Raw genomic sequence first — 27,753 nt, 5'->3', positions numbered from 1 at the left:
TGCTGGAGGCAGTGGAAGCACCACATGCCCCAAGAGCAGCTAGGCCTCGCCAGCGAGCTGCTGACGGGGGCTTGAGACGTGTTGTGCTCCACAGCCGCTGGGGGCTGCAGAGCTGGCCTGCTGGAGGCAGTGGAAGCACATGCCCCAAGAGCAGCTAGGCTTCGCCAGCGAGCTGCTGACGGGGGCTTGAGACGTGTTGTGCTCCACAGCCGCTGGGGGCTGCAGAGCTGGCCTGCTGGAGGCAGTGGAAGCACATGCCCCAAGAGCAGCTAGGCTTCGCCAGCGAGCTGTTGACAGGGGCTTGAGACGTGTTGTGCTCCACAGCCGCTGGGGGCTGCAGAGCTGGCCTGCTGAAGGCAGTGGAAGCACATGCCCCAAGAGCAGCTAGGCTTCGCCAGCGAGCTGTTGACAGGGGCTTGAGACGTGTTGTGCTCCACAGCCGCTGAAAGCTGCAGAGCTGACCTGCTGGAGGCAGTGGAAGCACCACATGCCCCAAGAGCAGCTAGGCTTCGCCAGCGGGGCTTGACATGTGTTGTGCTCCACAGCCGCTGGGGGCGGCAGAGCTGGCCTGCTGGAGGCAGTGGAAGCACATGCCCCAAGAGCAGCTAGGCTTCGCCAGCGAGCTGTTGACGGGGGCTTGAGACGTGTTGTGCTCCACAGCCGCTGGGGGCTGCAGAGCTGGCCTGCTGGAGGCAGTGGAAGCACATGCCCCAAGAGCAGCTAGGCTTCGCCAGCGAGCTGTTGACGGGGGCTTGAGACGTGTTGTGCTCCACAGCCGCTGGGGGCTGCAAGCTGGCCTCCTGGAGGCAGTGGAAGCACATGCCCTAAGAGCAGCTAGGCTTCGCCAGTGAGCTGTTGACGGGGGCTTGAGACGTGTTGTGCTCCACAGCCGCTGGGTAGCTGCAGAGCTGGCCTGCTGGAGGCAGTGGAAGCACATGCCCCAAGAGCAGCTAGGCTTCGCCAGTGAGCTGTTGATGGGGGCTTGAGACGTGTTGTGCTCCACAGCCGCCGGGGGCTGCAGAGCTGGCCTGCTGGAGGCAGTGGAAGCACATGCCCCAAGAGCAGCTAGGCTTCGCCAGTGAGCTGTTGACGGGGGCTTGAGACGTGTTGTGCTCCACAGCCGCTGGGGGCTGGAGAGCTGGCCTGCTGGAGGCAGTGGAAGCACATGCCCCAAGAGCAGCTAGGCTTCGCCAGCGAGCTGCTGACGGGGGCTTGAGACGTGTTGTGCTCCACAGCCGCTGGGGGCTGCAGAGCTGGCCTGCTGAAGGCAGTGGAAGCACATGCCCCAAGAGCAGCTAGGCTTCGCCAGCGAGCTGTTGACAGGGGCTTGAGACGTGTTGTGCTCCACAGCCGCTGAAAGCTGCAGAGCTGACCTGCTGGAGGCAGTGGAAGCACCACATGCCCCAAGAGCAGCTAGGCTTCGCCAGCGGGGCTTGACATGTGTTGTGCTCCACAGCCGCTGGGGGCGGCAGAGCTGGCCTGCTGGAGGCAGTGGAAGCACATGCCCCAAGAGCAGCTAGGCTTCGCCAGCGAGCTGTTGACGGGGGCTTGAGACGTGTTGTGCTCCACAGCCGCTGGGGGCTGCAGAGCTGGCCTGCTGGAGGCAGTGGAAGCACATGCCCCAAGAGCAGCTAGGCTTCGCCAGCGAGCTGTTGACGGGGGCTTGAGACGTGTTGTGCTCCACAGCCGCTGGGGGCTGCAGAGCTGGCCTGCTGGAGGCAGTGGAAGCACATGCCCCAAGAGCAGCTAGGCTTCACCAGCGAGCTGTTGACGGGGGCTTGAGACGTGTTGTGCTCCACAGCCGCTGGGGGCTGCAGAGCTGGCCTGCTGGAGGCAGTGGAAGCACATGCCCCAAGAGCAGCTAGGCTTCGCCAGCGAGCTGTTGACGGGGGCTTGAGACGTGTTGTGCTCCACAGCCGCTGGGGGCTGCAGAGCTGGCCTGCTGGAGGCAGTGGAAGCACATGCCCCAAGAGCAGCTAGGCTTCGCCAGCGAGCTGTTGACGGGGGCTTGAGACGTGTTGTGCTCCACAGCCGCTGGGGGCTGCAAGCTGGCCTCCTGGAGGCAGTGGAAGCACATGCCCTAAGAGCAGCTAGGCTTCGCCAGTGAGCTGTTGACGGGGGCTTGAGACGTGTTGTGCTCCACAGCCGCTGGGTAGCTGCAGAGCTGGCCTGCTGGAGGCAGTGGAAGCACATGCCCCAAGAGCAGCTAGGCTTCGCCAGTGAGCTGTTGATGGGGGCTTGAGACGTGTTGTGCTCCACAGCCGCCGGGGGCTGCAGAGCTGGCCTGCTGGAGGCAGTGGAAGCACATGCCCCAAGAGCAGCTAGGCTTCGCCAGTGAGCTGTTGACGGGGGCTTGAGACGTGTTGTGCTCCACAGCCGCTGGGGGCTGGAGAGCTGGCCTGCTGGAGGCAGTGGAAGCACATGCCCCAAGAGCAGCTAGGCTTCGCCAGCGAGCTGCTGACGGGGGCTTGAGACGTGTTGTGCTCCACAGCCGCTGGGGGCTGCAGAGCTGGCCTGCTGGAGGCAGTGGAAGCACATGCCCCAAGAGCAGCTAGGCTTCGCCAGCGAGCTGCTGACGGGGGCTTGAGACGTGTTGTGCTCCACAGCCGCTGGGGGCTGCAGAGCTGGCCTGCTGGAGGCAGTGGAAGCACATGCCCCAAGAGCAGCTAGGCTTCGCCAGCGAGCTGCTGACGGGGGCTTGAGACGTGTGCTCCACAGCCGCTGGGGGCTGCAGAGCTGGCCTGCTGGAGGCAGTGGAAGCACATGCCCCAAGAGCAGCTAGGCTTCGCCAGCGAGCTGCTGACGGGGGCTTGAGACGTGTTGTGCTCCACAGCCGCTGGGGGCTGCAGAGCTGGGCGTGCCCAGCTACGGAGAGCTGGCCTATCCGGGCCTGTGGGAGCACCACGCGCCCCCGGGAGGCGCCGTGTACGGGCCGCACCCGGAGCTGCTGGGCTTCGCCGGGGATCTGTGGTCGGCTGGCGGCAACCCGCACCGCCCGCCCTGCATGGTCCAGCAGAGGTGAGGCGTCTCTAGTGGCTTGTCCAGCTTCGTGGTGCTCTTCATCTACTAGCTTTCTATCTGCCTGTGGTTCTCGTAGCACACAAACAGAAAGGCTTAGAGCTGTGAAATTTGGTATATATATATTCTTCAGGCGGGGTCCGTGAGCATTTAAGGCCACATTACCTGCCAGAAAGTCTATTATATTAATGGTGGTTTTTATCGAAATAATAATGTCAAATTCAAGCTGCTCTAATGATTACAGCAACCATTCGGCAATTGATTTATCGCTTTCATAATAAGCTATTTTGTTGGGCATTTTTGTACAGATCACATCAAATACAATTCTTTAGGGAAAAGGTTTATAGTTAATCAATAAAATAGTACACAAAAGCCCTGAATTATGAACTTTGAAGTGAAAAATTGTGAAAATTATGCTTCTTAAACAAAAAACAACTTCAATTTTAAACTGCCCATGCACAACTCTTTTACATGGAGAAATAAAAAAATCTGTGAAATATGGCCTTAAACGGATTTTGCACTTGGGCTTGGGTACACAGTAGGGACTCGCATATTTTTTTTGTTATTATTTACGTTGCATCAAGTAAAACAACAAAGCATATTTTTTATTTGGATATATTAAAGCAATGTAACATAAATAACAACAAACAAAAATTTACATTATTCCCTACTGTGCATCCAAGCCCAAGCGTCAATCCTTGACGCAAGCCTTAATGTTTAATAAATCTATCTATAACCCGTAAATATATATTAAAAGAAATCATAATTCTTGCCAATTTCTTCATTCACTTTCGTAGCAAACAAATGTCACATTCGTAACCTTGCAGTGTGTCCCAGCCTGTACAAAGAGAGTGAGCCATAAAAATGTGTTTAAATAGTTAATGAAAAATGTATTTAGAGAAATGTTATTATCCAATGGTAATTTTACACTAATCAAACTCGGTAAATAAAATATGTAAACGATAAACAGAAATGTTTTTCTCAAATGCCAAAAATTATGTGGGTAATGCCGATCAGTGGTGGGAAATGTGATCACTGTGATCGGCATTACCCCCGAAGGCATCCGCCATGAAACAGGTTATGTACAAGGAAAAAAATAAACAATTATACAAAAATCACTAAAGAACAGCAAGAAAAACAAAAAAAACCAACAAAACCAACAGAATGCAATGAAAAAAACTAGAATACAACAGAACTCTTTGCAACAGAAAACAACAAAACCCAACAGAATACAATGAACAACACTGGAATACAATAGAAACCAACAGAACTCTTTGCAACAGAAAACAACAAAACCCAACAGATTACAATGAGAAACACTAGAAAACCACAGAATCCAACAAAACTCTTTGCAACAGAAAACAAAAGAATACAATGAAAAACACTAGAATACAACAGAAACCAACAGAAATCCTTGCACCAGAATACAACAGAACCCAACAGAATACAAGGAGAAACACTAAAATAGACCAGAATCAAACAGAACTCTTTGCAACAGAAAACAACATAATCCAATGAGAAACACTATAATATAACAGAATCCAACAGAACTCTTTGCTACAGAAAACAACAGAATACAATGAAAAACACTAGGATACAATAGAACTCTTTGCAACAGAAAACAACAAAACCCAACAGAATACAATGATAAACATTGGTATTCAAAAGAAACCAACATAACTGTTTGCAACAGAAAACAACAAAACCGAACAGAATACAATGAAAAACACTGGAATACAACAGAAACCAACAGAACTCTTTGCAAAAGAAAACAACAAAACCAAACAGAATACAATAATAAACACTAAAATACAATAGAATCCAACAGACTGCTTTACAACAGAAAACAACAAACCCCAACACTTTCTGTTCCAATATCTTTCACAACAGAATCCAATAAAAACCAATGAATTCAGTGGGCTTTGACAACAGAACCCATTAGAATACAATGATGTATTTTTTGTGTGTGTAAATTGTCCCCAACAAAATACACTGAAACCCAATGAAGTCAGTCTATTTACAACAAAACCCAACAGGATCCAATAAAATACACTGAAATCTCATCTGTCATACAATAGGATACACTGAAATTACTGTTGTATTTTATGGGTTTCTGTTGTAAATTTTTGGTAGGGTATAAAGGTGTGGTGTTTGTATTACAACATTTAAAAATACATGTATGTATATATTTTTCAGACATTTTTAAAATTTTGTTTCCTTTCTAATTTTTTTTTGCATTTCATAAGGGTTTCGGGCAGCTGCCCATTCTTGCTTCCCCCCCCCCCCTCCGCCCTGGATACGCCCTTTGAGGTATTTATACTAAAAGTTGGGAAGATCAGTGTTCTAAGTTTACCACACACACGCCAGATAGCAGTGTAGTGCTCTTTTGATGGCATTTGTCATTTGTTTGCTGTTGCTATGTGCACGAGGACTTGAGAATTGTATGCTTCCCCTGCATATTTACCGTTGTCTATATTAAATTTTTTCAACGTGTCACGGGGTTGTAACCACTCTGAAAAAAAGAAACAAATATGTTGTTTATAATCACCCTAATAATAAAATGATTTTAGGTCTGTAATATTTGTGCGCACTATCAACATAGTTTATAACTAATTTGCACCACAATGCATGTTTTCCATAAGTTTGTAACTGTAAGTTAGTATTTAAAGGAGTGTTCGAAACAATTGCCAACTTGAGGATTTAGGTTTTTTGTGGTTAGAGAATGTTAAATCATAATAATATATCATAACTGTATTTAAATTCCATAAATTTAGACCCTAAATGTCAAACTATTTCGGACCCTACCATTGTCACGCAATTGGCCTCTTTATCAATTTAAATGGTGATTCTGAGCACGTAATTTTAGCTCATCAAAGATGCGACCACACACATAATTTATTATTTAAATCCCAAGTACATTAAAACAAATATTAACAGCACACTTACACACACACACACACACACACACACACACACACACATATATATATATATATATATATATATATATATTATAGGAAGGTAAAAAAATCATTCTCCCTGGAGTCTTATTTGTCATGATTTATGATTCGTCTTTTTTTACAGACATTATTCTGCACTAAGACAGCACCAGTTATTTGTAAAGCGCCGGTTGGCATATACAACACATGATAGCTATAGAAGCCGAGGCATGGCCTCCCATTTGATATAGGGGAAATATTTACGCTATTTAATCGTGGTCTGAGGGCGGTATTCCAAAACGTTCGGGTAAGGTAGCGAATGAGCACTGCCTTGTTGGGCTACGAAGACCGTATTCCAAAACATGTCCAAACCGAATCCCAGTAAGGTAACAAATCGGCAACCGTTTTAATAAACGGTGCCTCGCGCGAGACTAGAAACTGGTTTCAACGCATTCTAGCGGACGTACCGAAACCATCGCTACATTTCTTACGGCAGTTAATACCAGATATATCAGCACAATTGCACAAAAATATAACGGTCTTTATGATATTTTTAAGTATTTTTAAAATTGCGATTGTTTCTTGTTATGACCATTAAGGTATACAAACTGTATTCCAAAATAGTTTCGCTACCATAACGTTTCATTTGGCACACCAACACGCATATGTATACAAGTGAGAGCGACTTTTTTTTTAGCATTTACTAGCTTGTGGATTTTAAATTACTTTGTTTTTTGAACTAAAGAGACTGCGCTATTTACAGACCTAATAATGATACCTCCCTGTGGACACCGGCCTATTAGAGGCGACTGGTTTGACGATGTATCCTGAATATTTTCTTTTTGAAAAAAATAAAAATAAGAAATTTCAGAGTTTTCGACACAATAGTTAATTTTATCAATAAAACTAAACAATTAAGTACACAACAAAAAACACACTAATGCTACTGGAAGTGTCTATAGCTACATGTTTCCACAATTCTAACTGAATTTTGTTGAATTTTTAAACAGAAAATTCGTTGCAGCACTGAATTGTTTTACTAACGCTTGCCCGAATGAGCAGAGGTTTGCTCAACTTTCCCCCTCCCCGTCTTAGCCATCGAACTCTCCACACCTGAGCACTGCATATTTCGTTACGCTCTCGTCTTACCCTACCGGCTGAAAATATTTCCACTTAAAAAAAAATTTTACTCAACAATGATGTTCAACACATATTTGACATCGTGCGAGAAAAAATTCGTGGACATGACCGACTTTCCAATAAAACTTTTCTCTGTAACCACTGATCTCTCGTTTGTCGGGAGAGCAGTTGTGAAAGTATATGCCTAGGCTAGTCTCTTCGGCTGCTAGGTAGTCTTTGAGAAACTTGGGTATCCTTATCGTCCACGACCATGCTAACAGCGTTATCGATTTCACTTACTACTGCAACACAGTATTCGCCTCTTGTTTCGGTCATTCCAGCAATTTCAATGCTCATGTTTCAGATGTATTGTTCAAGTTCGTTTACTATTTCTTCCAGCACGTTGACTGAAGTTTTTAAAATCACATTTTCTTTCTCTAGTTTCTCATTCGTTTCATGAATTATTTTTGTGGTGGCACGAAACTCCTCAAATTGTTCGGAAATAAATTTTACGCTGTTTTCCAAGAATTATAATTTTCTCTACAACTTCTTACAGCGCCGGTAAGTGGTGATGAATTTTAGCCACTTGTTCCATTAAAATTTTCACATCAACAACCTGTTCTAGGTTATTCAACTTAATGGCTTTGTATTTCTCACATTTCCAAGTGTCTTCCTTTATTTTAAACTTTCGAGGGTTTTCAGCAGTTCTAACGAAGTGCATTGAACGTGAAAGTAATTTTCACAAAACACAGAGCATTTAAAAAAAATATCTTACACATTTACCGGTTCCAAACACGTTAGACATTTACCACATTCTTCTGACATTGTTAAGTAAGTATTATATGATGAAAAAACAAGAATAAAACTATAAATACTCTTTTAACACATATAGGCCTACCAGGCGCAAAAATTCGCGTAAAGACAGAGCACCCGCTGACATGTTAGCTCTGGGGACGCACCACAACGCCGAAATGCCAAATTGCCACAACGCCGACAGCGAGAAAACTGCTGTGTACCACAACGCCGAAATACACTAACGCCGAAAAATGTCATTGAAGGACTGCCACCAAGGTTAGGTTAGGTTAGACTAGGTTAGGTTAGACTAGGTTAGGTTAGGCTAGGTTAGGTTAGGCTAGGCTAGAATAGGCTAGGTTAAGTTAGATTAGGTTATATTACGCTAGGATAGGTTAGGTAAGGTTTGATTGTGGTATTTCGGCGTTAAGGTACATTTAAGAAACACACACAAATTCATTCAGTTGTTATTTCGGCGTTGTGGTACACAGCAGTTTTCTAGCTGTCGGCATTGTGGTCAGTTTTGACATTCGGCGTTATGGTATTTCGGCGTTGTGGTAACGACCCGTCAGCTCTCTGCCGCGGTCTGTACTGTTGTTGCACAGACGCATGTGACTTGCAGGTTCGGCAGTAGGTCGAGCAACTCGAACGCGTCGAGCGGCGGCGGGGGCAGCAGCAAGAAGCCGCGCCGGCGAGTGGCGACGATGGCCCAGCGGCGCGCCGCCAACATCCGAGAGCGCCGCCGCATGTTCAACCTGAACGAGGCGTTCGACAAGCTCCGCCGCAAGGTGCCCACATTCGCCTACGAGAAGCGGCTATCGCGCATCGAGACGCTGCGGCTCGCCATCACGTACATCGCCTTCATGAGCGAGCTGCTGGCGGGAGCCGGCAAGGGCGTCTCCGCCGCCGACGGACTGCGCGGCCCGTCGCCGCTGTTCCCCGCCGCCGCGCAGCGCGACTACATCTCCTACTCGCTCGTGCACAACTAGCGTGCGGCACGCAACAGCTGTTCACCACCGCCGTGGTGCGCGACTACATCTTCCACTCGCTCTAGCACATCTAGCGTGCGGCACGCAGCAACTGTTCACCACCACCGCGCAGCGCGACTACATCTCCTACTCACTCGTGCACAACTAGCGTGCAGTACGCAGCAGCTGTTCCCCGCTGCCGCGCCGCGCGACTACATCTCCTACTCGCTCGTGCACAACTAGCGTGCGGCACGCAGCAGCTGTTCCCCACCGCCGCGCCGCGCGACTACATCTCCTACTCGCTCGTGCACAACTAGCGTGCGGCACGCAGCAGCTGTTTCCCGCCGCCGCGCCGCGCAACTACATCTCCTACTCATTCGTGCACAACTAGCGTGCGGCACGCAGCAGCTGTTCCCCGCCGTCGCGCCGCGCAACTACATCTCCTACTCATTCGTGCACAACTAGCGTGCGGCACGCAGCAGCTGTTCCCCGCCTTCGCGCCGCGCAACTACATCTCCTACTCGCTCGTGCACAACTAGCGTGCGGCACGCAGCAGCTGTTCCCCGCCGCCGCGCCGCGCAACTACATCTCCTACTCATTCGTGCACAACTAGCGTGCGGCACGCAGCAGCTGTTCCCCGCCGCCGCGCCGCACGACTACATCTCCTACTCATTCGTGCACAACTAGCGTGCGGCACGCAGCAGCTGTTCCCCACCGCCGCGCCGCGCAACTACATCTCCTACTCGCTCGTGCACAACTAGCGTGCGGCACGCAGCAGCTGTTCCCCGCCGCCGCGCCGCGCGACTACATCTCCTACTCGCTCGTGAACAACTAGCGTGCGGCACGCAACAGCTGTTCACCACCGCAGTGGTGCGCGACTACATCTTCCACTCGCTCTAGCACATCTAGCGTGCGGCACGCAGCAACTGTTCACCACCACCGCGCAGCGCGACTACATCTCCTACTCACTCGTGCACAACTAGCGTGCAGTACGCAGCAGCTGTTCCCCGCTGCCGCGCCGCGCGACTACATCTCCTACTCGCTCGTGCACAACTAGCGTGCGCCACGCAGCAGCTGTTCCCCGCCACTGTGGTGCGCGACTACATCTCCTACTCACTTGTGCACAACTAGCGTGCAGTACGCAGCAGCTGTTCCCCGCTGCCGCGCCGCGCGACTACATCTCCTACTCGCTCGTACACAACTAGCGTGCGGCACGCAGCAGCTGTTCCCCACCACCGTGGTGCGCGACTACATCTCCTACTCGCTCGTGCACAACTAGCGTGCGGCACACAGCAGCTGTTCCCCGCCGCCGCGCCGCGCGACTACATCTCCTACTCGCTTGTGCACAACTAGCATGCGGCACGCAGCAGCTATTCCCCGCCGCCGCGCCGCGTGACTACATCTCCTACTCGCTCGTGCACAACTAGCGTGCGGCACGCAGCAGCTGTTCCCCACCACCGTGGTGCGCGACTACATCTCCTACTCGCTCGTGCACATCTAGCGTGCGGCACGCAGCAGGTGTTCCCCGCCACCGCGCCGCGCGACTACATTTCCTACTCGCTCGTGCACAACTAGCGTGCGGCACGCAGCAGCTGTTCCCCGCCGCCGCGCCGCGCGACTACATCTCCTACTCGCTTGTGCTCAACTAGCGTGCGGCACGCAGCAGCTGTTCCCCGCCGCCGCGCCGCGCGACTACATCTCCTACTCGCACGTGCACAACTAGCGTGCGGCACGCAGCAGCTGTTCCCCACCACCGTGGTGCGCGACTACATCTCCTACTCGCTCGTGCACATGTAGCGTGCGGCACGCAGTAGGTGTTCCCCGACACCGCGCCGCGCGACTACATTTCCTACTCGCTCGTGCACAACTAGCGTGCGGCACGCAGCAGCTGTTTCCCGCCGCCGCGCCGCGCGACTACATCTCCTACTCGCTCGTGCACAACTAGCGTGCGGCACGCAGCAGCTGTTCCCCACCACCGTGGTGCGCGACTACATCTCCTACTCGCTCGTGCACATCTAGCGTGCGGCACGCAGCAGGTGTTCCCCGCCACCGCGCCGCGTGACTACATTTCCTACTCGCTCGTGCACAACTAGCGTGCGGCACGCAGCAGCTGTTCCCCGCCGCCACGCAGCGTGACTACATCTCCTACTCGCTCGTGCACATCTAGCGTGCGGCACGCAGCAGGTGTTCCCCGCCACCGCGCCGCGCGACTACATTTCCTACTCGCTCGTGCACAACTAGCGTGCGGCACGCAGCAGCTGTTCCCCGCCGCCGCGCCGCGCGACTACATCTCCTACTCGCTCGTGCACAACTAGCGTGCGGCACGCAGCAGCTGTTCCCCATCACCGTGGTGCGCGACTACATCTCCTACTCGCTCGTGCACATCTAGCGTGCGGCACGCAGCAGGTGTTCCCCGCCGCCGCGCCGCGCGACTACATTTCCTACTCGCTCGTGCACAACTAGCGTGCGGCACGCAGCAGCTGTTCCCCGCCGCCACGCAGCGCGACTACATCTCCTACTCGCTTGTGCACAACTAGCGTGCGGTACGCAGCAGCTGTTCCCCGCCGCCGCGCCGCGCGACTACATCTCCTACTCGCTCGTGCACAACTAGCGTGCGGCACGTTGCAGCTGTTCCCCACCACCGTGGTGCTCGACTACATCTCCTACTCGCTCGTGCACAACTAGCGTGCGGCACGCAGCAGCTGTTCCCCGCCGCCGCGCCGCGCGACTACATCTCCTACTCGCTCGTGCACAACTAGCGTGCGGCACGCAGCAGCTGTTGCCCATCACCGTGGTGCGCGACTACATCTCCTACTCATTCGTGCACAACTAGCGTGCGGCACGCAGCAGCTGTTCCCCGCCGCCGTGCCGCGCGACTACATCTCCTACTCGCTCGTGCACAACTATAGCCCGTCCCACTCTTAGATTGCAGTACACGGCTTATGGCGCGCGCTGTTGCCAAATCTCTAACACATTACGAATTTCAGGAGATGCGTGTATTTGTAATTTGGATCGAACAAGAAGCATTTTAAGAAATCATATCGTAATTTATAATATTTTATACTATTACACATATAAAATTGTAATAATACCACTTTTATGTAAATTTCAAATAAAAACTACCTATTGTAGACGAAAATTTCTTATAGTTTGCTTTTCTGTTCTAAAAATCCCATATATATATATATATATATATATATATATATATATATATATATATATATATCACATTTTCATGGGCCCGATAAATGCCGTATTTTTGGACATGTCATGTCCAAAATGATAAATAAAATACAGTAATGGAAATTCTCGGTCGTGTAAGTTATGGGAAAAATCCGAACAATTGGTTCGAAATGGGGAAGATTTTTTGAAAAACAGGAAAATCGCAACAACTCCCGTAATATGAATAATATCGAATCCGTTTTAACGTATGATAACTCGGATTACCTAATGCCGAAAAATGTTTTCTAAATACATTTTTGATACGACCAGCCATAACTGCATGGGTTCGAAAAAAATTTTCACCGGACAAAAAAACGTAACTGCCTTAGTAGACACCTTATCAAATCTGTTTAAATTGTTTGTAATTATATCTCAGTTATTTTCCAAATCTTTGTCTAAAACAATGTTTGATAAGATGCTTGGTTTTGAGAAGGATAGAAAAGTAATTCAAAATTTTGTACCATGATCGCTATTGAATTCCTTCGTATTTATTTCATACATTTTACATATTATGTTCAAGAATCGATTATAATATTTTTTGTTGACTAAGGAAGCCATGTATTTGAAATTGCTTGTAGGACAGAACCCCACTTATCTAAACACACGACCCTGTTTCCTCTTACGACGGCAGCGCGCGCTCTTGTACTGATAAGACACATCTTTAACAGCTATTTCCACGGAAACTATAGAAGCAATTGAGATGGGGCTGCTTCTAAAAACTAATTCAATTCATTGTGAACATTTTTCTCGCTTTCGTCCCCCATCTATCTTTAATAGAAAATTTTTTTTCTGCGGGTCAACTTTTTGATGTTTCAGTTTGTGAGAAAATGCATTTCAATATATTAAAAAAATTATTTAAGTGAAACCTGTACAGTTTTTGTCTTAATATTTGTTCGGTGGCATCCTACGGCATTAATTTACTAATAAAAAAAATCTGAATGAAATACACATGTAGGTTTTCTTTTTTTGATGTGAAACATATCGGAATACTTCAAAACAGTTCGCAGCGAATAAGTTATGTTTTTTAATTTTTTCGGACACTTAAAATATTGTTAAGTATTCAAAATAAGCATTGCCTGATGCGTATTTTGATTCTATACAATATGAAAAAAAGCTTGGTCCAAAAATTAAAATTTTAAATTTCGTTTGATATTTGGCAACAACGCACGAAGAAACAAGGACAGTGCTAACGGCAATCGGCGTGTGTTAGAGAGAGAGAGAATGCGCCCATTTACTTCCACACTGCAATCTAAGAGTGGGATGCTCTATAGCGTGCAGCACGCAGCAGCTGTTCCCCGCCGCCACGCAGCGCGACTACATCTCCTACTCGCTCGTGCACAACTAGCGTGCGGCACGCAGCAGCTGTTCCCCGCCGCCACGCAGCGTGACTACATCTCCTACTCGCTCGTGCACAACTAGCGTGAGGCTTGTAGTATCTGTTCCGCACCACCACGCAGTCTTTATTTCCTCACTTAGTCACAAATATGCGGCCCGTATCAGCAGTTTTTTTCACCGTACAGTGTGACTGCTTTACTTCCTCACTCGTGCACAAATAGCGCAGGACCATAAAATATGTTCCTCACTGCTGCGCAGCGCGACTACAATTTGCGCAATATAAAGACTGTTAAGGATATCGGGGTGTTGTCTGTGTTTGCGTTGGAGTAATGGTTTTGTTTTTGCATTTAGTCTCTAATATGTATTTAAAGATGATGATTTATATATTTTTTTAGGTATGAATGTTGCAGTACTGTTGCTTAAAAGCTCTCTAGTACTCTAATTCTCATGTTTCCCCTTTATCTTTATTTGTTCGCCAAAACATTCTGGTTTTGCCTCTAAAAGTACCATAGTTTTTCACTCCACGCTGAAAAGACTGCGAGCCGGTTAAGAGCCTTGTGCTCAGAACTGAATCTGATTTCTATGCGCCAGAGATATTCTCACTGAACATTAAACGCTGTTAACACATATACACCAATGGCTAGTACGGCTCGAAGTAGAGCTAACCACTACTCCCGTCCCTGAATTGTTTACATACCATGTTAAGTAGAACATCATATTTTGGTTCAAGAAGTAGAATGTTTGGCTTTAAAATGTCCAAAATTTTACGTTTTCAATTATCTGTAGGTTAAAATATTGTATTTTTGTATCTACTTCAGCTTCTGGAAAATATTCATATGTTGTTTGAATAAAATATTAGTTTTAAGCATGACTTGGTTCCATGCAATTGCTAATGCTATATATTTTATCCGAAATTATGAAAATATTTGCAAAATATTTGTGCATACTGTATATTACTGCGTGCGTGAGAATCCACGTCGCGTACCACTACTACTGTAGGACTATAGGGTCCTAGTGTCAATAGAAATGTAAGTTTTTTAAACACATGTGTTCAAATTTTAATTTTTTTAACCCCCCCCCCCCCCTCCTCATCCGCGAAAGAAATTCCTGATTCCTGTATAGGCCACTGGTACCAAGTGATATATTCCTTTCTTTGCTGAAGGTAGCTATGACTCATTTTTCTCGATGACATGTCGCATTAAGTATGGCACGATAGTAAAAATACAATTGGACAAAGATCCAAATCTACCCAGTCACTAAATGAAATCGTGAAGTTTCTGAGATCATACAAATTTTTTTTTGGTTGAGCCTATTCCTTCTTACCTCATCTGACTGTGAATCTGCAATTTTAAATAATTTTGAAGTTTTGTTTGCAAATATTGTTGCGAGGAAAATGTAATTTATTTCGTGTGAAATGGTTTTGTGTGTGCGTGTGTATAGGTTAAGCATTTTTTTCTAGCTGTATTTGTTTTTGTTACTTTTATTATAAATGTAAGAAATTTATAAAATTGTATTATTAATATTTCCCAAAAGGGTTGTTATGTGTATTCCGTTGTCACAACATGTTTTATAACGGGAAAAACAATTTGTTATTGTTATTTATTTATTAGTGTAATAAAAAGCATAATAATCATTGGGATTTATGATCTATGATAAAAATAACATTACAAATTTAAATACAGATGAATATGAAATTCTTAAATTTAAGGATTAATACGAAATTAAAAATGATTTAATGTGAACAACTTATTTATAAGAGGCAAGGTAGTGGTACTCATTATGTTTATAATCTTAAGCGATGGATATTTTTTACAAACGAAAGTGAGTCATCTGTACATTACATAGCGAAAAAAAAAGAGTAAGAGAACTTAATTAATAATGTAATATATTGTCATATATTGTATGGTATATATAAATTAAATACATTATAGTAGCTATAAAGTGTGAGTCTGAATTCTACAGACAAACCTCGGCTGCAGTTTCATTGCGACAAAATAAGTTGAACACATCTATACTACTTAGGTATAAAGTGCTCCCAAGGCTGATATACGTCTTTGAAGTTGGAGCTGAACATCATTGCTATTGTAAATAATAGAGAATATAATTATGATTCAGCACTGAGCGTCTGGTTTATGTTTAATTGAATCAAGTTCTAAAACCACTGCGAATTTTGTCACTGTAGCAAAATTGTGTCATTGAAATAATGGGGAGAGATAGAGAGAGAAATAAAGATGTTGCCCCTAAATATTTCAATGAAATAATTTTGCTACAGCGAGAAAATTCGCGTTAGCTTTGGAACTTTGTTCAATTAAACATAATAGACGCTTAGTGTTCTATCTTAAATACTTCTTACTCTATTATTTACCTTACAAATGTTATTCAGCTCCAACATCAAAGACTTACACCAGCATTGGGAAGAAATTTAGACTTAAGTCGTATATAGATGTTATTCAACTTATTTTTCAACTTATTATGAACATCCAGCCGAATTTTTTTTTGGTAGAATTCGGACTCACTCTCAATAAATATAAATAAAATGTGTTAATGTGTATTTATCTAGTCTTTGTCCTCCTTGCAATTAATTATAAAATATATTATAGTAACTGCGAAGAGGATATATATATATATATATAATTGCGAGGAGGACAAAGCTCATTTTATTTCTTGCGAAAATTCACAAGTGGCACAACAGTTACACTATACCACGAACATTGACTTCAACTATTTTTAAATAGATTCATTTGTCTAGAACTTTTCGCCAACAACCAGGGGAAATTTTAATATTCGTTTACATGAGTATTTTATAACGTTGCGTTTGTTGGTAAATGTTGCAAACTGTCTTGCCATCTCTTGGCAGCTATTGCCAAGATGTTAGTTTTCTGCCTACTTTACCGAGAGTTTGAAGCCGCGGGTAAATAAATACAATGGGGAAATTCATGGCATTGCACTATTTAGTTCTTTAGTCTATGCAAAGTTGCTTTGAATTGTGTATTGCAGCATACTGTGACTAATAAAAGCAACAGTGAACAATCTCTGCCAGAGGATGCTACATAAAACCTGCTGAGGAGATATAAGTTATGATCATGAATATGTTTTTAAAAAAAAAGTGTCAAAGAACATTTCGCCCGTAAAGGTAGGAGGGTCCTGCAGTGGGTTAGTTCCTGTATGAAAGGAGAAAAGATAAACAAGAAATTTAAACATTTATTAAAGTAGAAACAAATCATCAATTAATAAATAAATTCGTAGTTTACCTAAACATGCAGCATGCAACAAGATGCACGTATCGACTAGAATGTGAACAAGGCAATATGCCATACGTTACTCAAAACAAAATTTAAGCAAATATTAACAATGATCCATTAAACATTGAGGTAGACATGTACACGTTAAGTAGAACATAAGGTACTTAAGAATGTGCTGCTGCGGAACCGATCATGGGCTGAGTAGAGACGTAGCAAAAAAAAAAAAGTAACAAGCAAACTAAATTTTGAGCGTGGCGGACCAAAATGAATTTAGATATGGAGAGTTACGGAACAAGTTACATACTAAGCCACTTAAGAAAGACAAACATACGTACAACTCCAAAGAAATATACTTACACGCAGGGACGCAACAACTAAATTTCCAAAAGGGGGGGGGGGCAATAGACCTTTTTATAAAGAATCATGGATCCCCGCTATTGAAGCGGGGGGTCCGGGGGTCCTCCCCCGGGAAAATTTGTATTTCAAGGTGGAAAATGGTGCTATTTAAGCAGTTTTATTATCTAAAAATTGATTACACAGCACTTTCTTTGCCCCCGTTTTCCCCCACTTCAAGGTTTCAGAGGGGGGGGCAAAATACCCTTGCCCCCCCTGTTGTTGCGCCCCTGCTTACACGCCCATGACCGATTCTGACATCGACACTAAGTATCTGCTCGTGAGAACTAAACGAACAAGATAGGTTTTAAAGTTGACATGACATATAAACTAGAAAATGTATACCTCCGCGAAAATAGATCTACAGGTGAAGGAGTGGGGGAAAGACAATACCAAAAGAAAGGAGCCAAGCGGGGAACAAGGGGAACGGATAAACAAGGGGGGAAGTGGGATGGGAGGTGACTCTCAGAGCTAAATGACGGGAAAAATTCGAACATAGCCGAAGCACGGAAAATACATAACAAATGAAGTTAATTCCAGTATCCATGTGCTCTTAATTATTCATGTCAATATTCTGTTGGTTTTCTCCTCGTGGTCCTAGTTATTCTAGTCAATATTTTGTTAATGTTTTTTTCGAGTGGGCTCCTGGTTATTCTTCGTAAGACTTCTGCTGAAATTCCCCGAGTTTTTATAGTTATTCCAGAGAAAACAAACCCTGCAGGTAATTTGTTTTGTAATGGGACAAGGAATTTTATTCTGGTGTTCGTTTAATTATTGAATATCTGTTACTAAATCAACACTTGCAATATTTTTAACGAAAAAAATTCAAAAACTGATTCTGGCTTGTACTAGAACTCTAACTTTGCACATCAAAGAGAAGTTCACAAGCTAGCAGAATGTTTGTATTTTTTTTTTTTTTTTTTTTGTAATTTTATGATATCAAAGAAAACTTGTGACGGTTATCTCCGTGTGCTTCCGATTATTCTTGTCAATATTATGGTGGTTTTCTCCGTGTGCTCCCGTTTATTCTTGACAATATTATGGTGGATTTCTCCGTGTGCTCCTGATTATTCTTGTCAAAATAATGGTAGTTTTCTGCGGGTGCTCCTGATAATTCTTGTCAATATTATGGTGGTTTTCTTCGTGTGCTCCTGATTATTATTGTCAATATTTTGATGGTTTTCTCCGTGTGCTTCCGATTATTCTTGACAATATTATGGTGGTTTTCTCCGTGTGCTCCTGATTATTCTTGACAATATTTTGATGGTTTTCTCTGGGTGCTTCTGATTATTCCTGACTAGACATCTGATGGTTTTCTCCGAGTGCTTCTGGTTACTGATGAGAAATTGATCTCTGCATGAAGAATTTTTTTACTTAATGAGGCATGTCATTTTTATTCAAGGTTGCATTTAATTAGTGAACTTCTGCTTCTTAACCATCACTTGTAATATTTTTATCAGGTGGAAATTTAAAAAAAAAAAAATCATTACTCAGTCGAATAATAATAATCTCTGAGAAATCTAAGAAGCACTAACAGGATGGACGAACTTCCTTCTCCTTGGAGTCTAGCGAAGCCAACCTTCCTTTGCGATCGATAGTGAGCATTCCGCATCCCACATTAATGAAATAGATATTATTTACCTGCAAGCAACACGTGACGACATCTGTTGATGACAGCCAGAACTACTTGCATCAATTTGCTTTGCATTAGATAACTTAACTCTCGCTGATGAAATATTTAAAAAATTCTATTTAAGAAATGGTTCCAATTGGAGAAAACTGACATTCTTTACCGCGTGCTGGTCGGAGAAGGGTCAGCCTCTCTCTTTGCCTAGCCTGGCGTTCCTAAAAAGGAAGCTCAGGTCAGTGGCCAGTGCGTAAGGTGCTAGGTTCGATAGGTAGCTAGGACGCGGCGAACAGATAGGAATACCACGCTAGTTAGGTCGGACGATACGCCTGTTGTGTGCCCTGCTTTTTTCAAGGCGGGGCACCTACTTGCGATGAGTAGTAGCGACGAGGAGATGGAGGTCGGCACCGCGACGAAGCGCACGCATGAGGGCAGCGACTCAGAGACTGAACACTCTGTTCAGTCTAAAAAACCGTCAGGGCTCCAGCCCACCACAACCGAGGACGACAACAGTGGCTTCACCACTGTTGAGCGTAGACAACGCAGGCGTAATAGCGATGCGTCACAAGCGGTACCGACACCGCAACAACGGACACCGACTGACGAGGCTCCGCGCTACAAACGCGTACCATTCGTAATCCGCAACAGTCAGGCAATCGGCAGCTTGGGCCCTGCCTTCGCGCGACTCGGCATCAAAAACCGAATGACGCTGACGAAGCGTCAAGAAGTGCGCATAACATTTGATGGCAAATTGGACCAAGACAAAGCGACCGCTTGGTTTAAAGCAAACGATGTGCCTTTCCACACTTTCTCCCAGCCCAGCGAGCGAGGGGAAAAAGTAGTGATCAAGAATTTGAGTAAATTCACGCCGGTTGATGCGATTTCTGAGGAGCTCACCGCGCTCGGGTTTAAAGTAAATTTCATCAAACAGCTCAGTCGGCGGCTAACAGACCGCAACTCAGGGCAAGAGTTTTTCGAGCCAACACCGTCATTCGTGGTGTGCGTGGCACCTAGCGCGCACGACATCTACGCCGTCAAACAACTATACTACACAAGTGGTATAAAGATTGAGCGGTACACGACTCGCGCGGAAGACGTCCCGCTCTGTAAGAGGTGTAGTTCCTTCGGACACACCACCGGAAACTGTTCAGAAGTACCTAAATGCATCAGGTGCGCGGGTTCGCATCCCCGCAGCGAATGCCCAGTCCCAGAGGAGGCACCAAAGGTGTGCTCGAACTGTAAAGAGACAGGCCACACCGCGGCCTGGCGACAGTGCCCCGCGTTTTTGAAGATTGTAGAGTCGCGTAGACAGGCCGCCGCGGAACAGGCAGCACAAAAAGCTGCGCGCACAGCCTCGCGAGCACAGCCGGCCGCACCGACGCGGGAAAGTTTCCCCCCTCCCCCCGCGCCCACCAGGGAACACGTGCACCGGGCAACAACAACAACAACAGAGCGCAGTCCGCGAAACGCACGGCCCAGCGAGCAGGCCAGCCAACCGGGCATAAATCAAACACAGGCAGTAGCTTCGACGTCATACGCGGCAGCTACGTCAGGCGTAAGCGCACCACGGCGCACGGCAACGGAAATCGTGCAGGCTCGCGTCGAGAAGAGCCAGCAGCATAGAACAGAAACCGCGCCAGAAGCACAGCCAAATAATAATATCACTAGCCTCGCGGAACTCGCAGAGATCTTGCGCATGTGCGATTATTGGAATTTAGTGAAGGCACTCGAACCGTATTACGCACGCATCCGCTCCACCGAGAGCATTAAATACCGCCAAACCATTCTATTGGAAGCACTTGCGACAGTGCTCCAGTAAATGGCAGTAAACATGGGGAAAACACTACAACTCCTAAACTTTAATGCATGTGGTCTCCGCCTTCGGTCGTACGAGTTGGAACAGTGCCTTGTAATATATGGGATTGATGTGGCATTCATTACCGAGACTCACCTATCACCGCATCATCGATTTAATATTTGTGGTTACACCACTTACCGCACTGACCGCGCCACTCGTGGGGGCGGCACAGCCATATTAATTAAACACGGGATTCATCACCATCCGATAGAAATAACTGGCTTAGAGCACCTAGAGGCCACCAGCATAAATATTCGTAATAAAAATGCGCATGTTTGCATGTCGGCAGTATATAAACCCCCAGATAAGCCACTACTTTCTAGGGATTTAAATAAATTAATTAATCCACAGCAACACTTTTTCATCGCAGGCGATTTAAACAGCAAAAACGAAGACTGGGGATGCAAAAATACTAACCCAGCAGGCAGAAAATTATTAGATCATTCGGTAGCAAATAATTACGAAATTTTTGCTCCAGGCTCGCCAACTTGCTATCCAACGAATGGTGGCATGCCTGACATATTAGATATAGCTCTTACAAACATACCAGGTGCGCAGGTTATTTCAGAAAAATTAGATGAGCTTGACTCAGACCATTTTCCGGTACTAATTCAATTAACTTTTAATGCTCAATTTTGCGCAGCGATATTTAGCCGCACTTTTGGTATTCCCGACTGGGACAAATTTCGCGAAGACCTGGAATTAACTTTTACAGAAACTCCAGCGATAGACACAGCAGATGAGCTCGAAACTCACGTAAAACTTTTCACCGACACAATTACAGACGTGCGCAAAAAACACACGACAATCGTGAATAAAAGAGAATTTACGCGAATAAATTACCCAGATGTAGACATGCTAATCGTTTTAAAACGGCAGGCGCGCAACACTTATCAACGAACGAGAACACCGCAAGCTAGGACTGAATACAATCGCCTTAAAGCTCAAGTCTCGCGAAAACTTAAAGATTTAAAAATAGAAAAATACGGAAACTTAATAACAGAGTGCGCAACTCAACCTCGGCAAATGTGGCGGCTCACACGCAATTTACGAGGGAAAAATAAATTTATCTCCACACCGGCCATTGTTACAAACGCGGGCATTAAATATGACGCGATAGATAAAGCAAATGCTATAGCAGACATTTTTGAAAAACAATTTTCACCAAACGAGGACATAAACGAGCCTCAGTTTACTAGGACCACGACAGTAGCTGTTAATAACTATTTACAAATCGTTCCACAAGCCGAGCCGGAACTCGTAACAATTAAAGAGCTCTTAGAAGCTATTCACTCGCGACCAAAAAATAAAGCAGGCGGACCTGACGGAATAAATTTTGATACTTTAAAGAAATTATCATTTCAGGCTATACAATACTTTCTTAAAATAATAAATGCTATTTTTATTCTTAAATCCTACCCAGCGTCATGGAAACTAGCTAAAGTTATCACCATTCCGAAACCGGGAAAAAATGCGTCACTACCACAAAACAGGCGACCTATTAGCCTCCTAAATAGCATGAGTAAAATTTTCGAAAAAATTTTACTCAAACGACTTCAACACCATTCGGACGAACACGAAGTCATTCCAGATAACCAATTTGGTTTTAGAAGGGGCCACTCTACCTCTCACCCCCTAATTAAGCTCATTGAAGAGGCCACTGACGGTTTTAACTCACGAGCGAAATTTACTGTCGCAACGATGCTAGACGCGGAAAAAGCTTTCGACAAAGTTTGGATACCTGGCTTAATTCAAAAATTAATTACATTTAACTTTCCAGACACGTATATTCATCTGGTGGCCCACTATTTATGGCGTCGAAAATTTTTTGTATCAATAGAGGGGGCGAAATCATCCACTCGGGAGCTGACAGCAGGTGTGCCGCAGGGGTCCCCACTCTCACCCTTTTTCTATAATGTTTACACAGCCGACATCCCGCGGGAACATGCCCACGTGCAATTATATGCAGACGACACTGCAATAATATATCAATCCCCGAATTTGAAGTTTGCTTTAACCAAAGTTCAGAGGCAGCTTACCTCACTCGAACAATGGTACACTCGCTGGCGCATTAAAATAAATGGAGCCAAGTCCACAACTTTAATTTTAACTAAAAAATACACCGCCCCCGACCGCGAATTAAAAATTTTTAATCAAGCCATACCATTTGTTAAATCGGCTAGATATTTAGGTTTAACTCTAGATACCAGGCTCACCTGGAAAGTTCACACCACTAAGGTGACACAGTTTGCGCGAGGCACTTTGCGCAGCCTATACTCAATGTTTAAGGCCCCCCAATTTCCTAGAAAGAAAAAATTACAGCTGTATTTACAAATAGTTCGCCCACAATTATTATATGCTTGCGAAATCTGGGGCTATGCAGCAAAATGCCATATCGATAAAGTACAGGTCACTCAAAATAAATTTCTTAGAGCCATTGCAGATTGCGGCTGGTACACCAGCACACTAGAAGTACACCAGCTACTCAAAGTAGAATATGTAGAGGAATATATAAAACGGCAAAACAGGTCTTTTTATGGCCAGCTCCCTGAACATGCCAATACTTATATGAATTCACTTCCGGACTACGACCCAGCTGCACAGCGACAGTTTAAAAAACCGCGACTTGCCTAAGCCAGGTTATACTAGAATCCACACATCCCATGTACGCAGGGCAACTTAGCAAACATAGCAGACGTTTCTCTCTGGCCCCGATGTGCCTGTCTACGTCCTGCGGTGCAAATAATCAACATTGGACTAGCCAATGATTGACATGCCCAGGACTCGTAAATATTGCGTCAACACTACTTTTGGCCCAGTGGGGCTCTATTTTATTGCGTCAACACTACCTTTGTCCCAGCGGGGCTCTAATTATAAACCAGCGACAACTCGACCGCAGGCCCAAATTCCTTTAATTACCAAATCTTTCCTTCCCCCACCTCCTCCACTAGTCCTTGCTAGTTGTTTTCCCCAGCCATTATTAATTAATTCATTAATGTAACTTTCATTTTCTTGCTAATTCGAAATGGTCCGAAGCATGCAGGTGTAGGTTTTGACCCATGCAGCGGTCCACTGCCTGTGTGTTAGGGCTGACTCCGTATGCCTGAAGGGCGAGACCCGCCTGGCAGGCTTCACCTTCAGTGCCGGCCGCGTTTCGGAAGGCATGGGTTTTTGAATTGCGACAAAAAAAAAAAAAAAAAAAAAAAACTGGACGAGGGCATCTCTCTGCTCGAACAATAATAGAATAGGATGACATTCATTCACTAATTTCACTCTCTAATTTCAGGTTTAGACGACAACAGCCTGGGGGCTAACTACAGCAATACTGGTTTAGCCTAACTTTGACCGAACTATACTGGAACGCAATAGTTCGGTCCTTAAGGCGGCCAGGTGTTTACTAATCTATGTAATTTCTCCTACACATCGGTAAACTTACACGATGATATGCCTGCTTGGTCAGCCGGGTATGTGCGGCCTTGGAGCTATACACTACACTCACACAACGAAATTAATTAGGCCATTTTTGCGCACACTCCACACGCCTCTAAATACAGACATCACGACACTCTCATGCATCAGTTAGCCAACTAACTGAGGGGAAAGGGTGACCTCCCCCCGCCTGACACCTACACTATTAAAAATAGAGCCAAGCAACATGCGACAGCTATTTTACTTCTTCTGGACCGTGAGCCACCTTTAATCTTAAAATCACACACATCGCGCCCCGCCGACGTTTCCAATGATTCGATCAAAGTGACGGGGTTGCACTATTTAAATTGGCGACCACATAGCGAGTTATGGGAACGTAATAGTTCCCGGTATCGCTGTCACACGCTCCCGGCCGAGCATATGAGGAAACGGCGGAGAAAACTGACAGTTTGTATCTAACATTAGTCACAGAAGCTACCATGGATCATGGTTTGTTATCTGCAGCTGAATCGGAAGGAAGCCGCTGTAGATACTGTGGCAAGGATTTTGTCATGAGAAGGAATGCTAGACGTCATGAGAAGAATGATTGTGCTAGAAACCCACTACGCAACATGTTAAGCTGTAATCGTTGTAGCAGGTTGTTAACACGAATTGACAGCTTAAAAATACATGGTAGAACATGTAAAGTCAAGACTACTTACGGCATAGAGGACACCGATGGATCCACTAGACTAAAGAAGAGTGATCTGCATTACGACAATAATTTTCCTTGTCCTGAGCGTGATGGTATTAGCTCACCCGATCGTGAGGAAGAACATAAATTGAAGGATGCTAATGGCTTCGGGAAGACTGAAACTAATGGAAGTATCAACACCGTGAAAAGTGAGAATACATTCAAGCCTATATTCAGTAGATCCTCCATTCTTTGTAAAAATGATGGACTCCTAAAAAGGAACCATGAAGACGATGAAGACACTTCGACATCATCGATAGCGAATTCATACGGTAATCTGGGTGAAGAGGATGTCTTCTACAGTGATTGTTACAGTGACTCTAAGGCTGTTGACAAAGGCATAGACTGTGATGAAGCACCTAGAGCTGACAAGATCGGAGAATGTATCGATGTCCTGAGACCGAAACGATGGAAACGTCGTGTTATAATAAATAAATCTTATAATGCTTATTATGATCACTGGGACGATTGTGATATTAAAAGTATTTATAATAAACAAGCAAGTAAGATGGTGGTAGAAGAGATTGATTACACATCATGGAAAGATCCAAACATAATGGTTGACCGGCTAAGACTTCTACATGGCTCGCTTTGTGCAGGAAACTATTCGTGCATCAAAGAAATATCCTTCATACTCAAAGAACTGAGGAAAGCTGGCTACATACAATAATGGCTTCTTTTACTTGTATTTGTGTAATGTTGAGAAGTAATTAAATATTGAAAGTAAAAATTTAATATTTTTATTTCTTGTATTCTGATTTCCAACTAAGCCTGTGTGTTTCCGCTACTGTATGTATGATCATTCCGTTTCCTGTGTGTACTGTGTGTACGTTCTGTTTCCTGTGTGTACTGTGTGTACGTTCCGTTTCCTGTGTGTACTGTGTGTACGTTCCGTTTCCTGTGTGTACTGTGTGTACGTTCCGTTTCCTGTGTGTACTGTGTGTACGTTCCGTTTCCTGTGTGTACTGTGTGTATACGTTCCATTTCCTGTGTGTACTGTGTATACGTTCCGTTTCCTGTGTGTGTGTACTGTGTGTACGTTCCGTTTCCTGTGTGTACTGTGTGTATACTTTCCGTTTCCTGTGTGTACTGTGTGTACGTTCCGTTTCCTGTGTGTACTGTGTGATCATTACATTTATTGTGTAACGTTTTGGCCCTGACCCTAGCCAACACGTACAACTCCCGCGCCTCGCCACACCGTCAAAAGACTCTAATGACTCGTACCGCGAGCTCAGGCAAACCCCAAAAACAAATATTTGAATCCAAACCGATAGCAGACACAACAACACTACTAGTAAGATTTTGAACAGTGAGAGGGGACAGCAAGTTATAAAAAAAATGAGAAATTTATATGGCACCATTTAATAGTTAGATAAATATATCATAAACGGATTTCTCACAAATCGCCGCGAACCACTTCCAATACATACTGTATCATATAAAAAAATTACCGTTAAACTATACACAAAATACTTCATCAATTACTACCAACGGTATACTCTGATCTTATATTTCGGAGCTCCGAAGAATTAATATAATTACCCCAAAAAAATATTAACTATAAATATATATATATAACATATTAAAAACAACCTCTGACGCGCCAGGCATAGTACAACTATAAATATTAAAGGATAAACTTTTACATCTGATAAGCGTAATGTAACAACATATTAACACATATTAACATCTCACTAAATATCTTAAAAAATTTTATCTAGTTCCAAAATTTTGGCTTAAAACAAAAAGGCCTTTCACAGTTTAAGTCATAGTCTAACGCTGACGGTCTTTTCACTTCAACGACTGTCGAGTATAGTTATTTTTGCACGCGGAAGGTAACCAACTGCTGAACAATCAGGTTGCGTAGTAAGTTATTTAAATTTGCAAAATCCACGCTTTATCATTTCTTGCTGCGACTAAAAAGGGTCAATGGGGCGGTGGCTTGGCTGGCACTTACTTGCGATCCACGTCGAGAAGTCCGGTCACCTGGTACACTCACTTACTCACGAGCGTAAAATGATGGCGAATCATCACCATTAAACGTTGCCGGAGTTGCGAATTTCTGCTGTGACGAGTTCCCGTCATGCTGGTTCGGAGGTGTCGTCGACGCACGTATTTCCTCCTTAAAACATGCTCGCGATATTCACCAACCTCTTCACCGCTCACTCGCGTCCTACGTATACGGCTTCCCCAACCTTTTTTAAAAAGGCAAGCCGTTCATAATCGCTTCGTAGTGGAAGCATCACCACGGTCAACCCGCTTTATTTCGACGCGTCCGCCGCCGGCTAGGCCCACGGGCCGACTCCCGATCACTCGTCCTCTGACGTCACACCCACTCCATATGTTCGCTGACGTCAGACACACAGCTCTTCCACCACGTGCGTTCGCCGCGCAGCGATACAATCGATGATGCTCTCGAACCTTCCAGACCAATATAATAACTAAAGTCCATTAAAATTAACAAATTAAGAAGACTAAATAAAAATTACAGTTTCATATATATTTTACGTTAAACCAAATATAACAAACGTAAATCAAAATAACTTCTATTACCAGTGAGGCCAAAAAATAAATATAAAAAGTCTACCATTTCTGCCAACATAAACCTTATCCAGGCCAGAGCTGTAGCAAACATGCTACAAATCACCCCGCTCAAAAAAAACCATTGAAGAAATCAAATACCATAATAAAAAAAATCATTCCACTCTTAACCTACCCAACTCATTATCCACCTGGAATAATATATTTTTTTAACTGCGAAACATGCGCCTTCTTTACTTTATACACATTCTTAACATCTCGTAGCAAAACCGTGACTGGACCTAGAAATCTAGTTATTTCAAAGGGCCCCGCAAAAGCGTGCTAAAGTTTCCCAGAAATAAAATCCTTTTTATTACTAAGTATATATTGTCTGCACAAAACCTTGTCACCTATCTGATAAGGATTAGGAATACGATCTTTGTTATACTGCGAACAGATCTTATTCCTAGCTTTGTCCAAATTGATAGCAACTTCATTCCACATATTTTCCAGTCGTCTAGGACTATGTACCTCTAAACATTCCGGATTGATCCCCCA

The sequence above is a fragment of the Bacillus rossius genome, chromosome 2 (assembly GCF_032445375.1).
Source record: "Bacillus rossius redtenbacheri isolate Brsri chromosome 2, Brsri_v3, whole genome shotgun sequence".
NCBI classification, from domain to species: Eukaryota; Metazoa; Arthropoda; class Insecta; order Phasmatodea; family Bacillidae; genus Bacillus; species Bacillus rossius.
Note: the sequence above shows the minus strand (reverse complement) of the source record.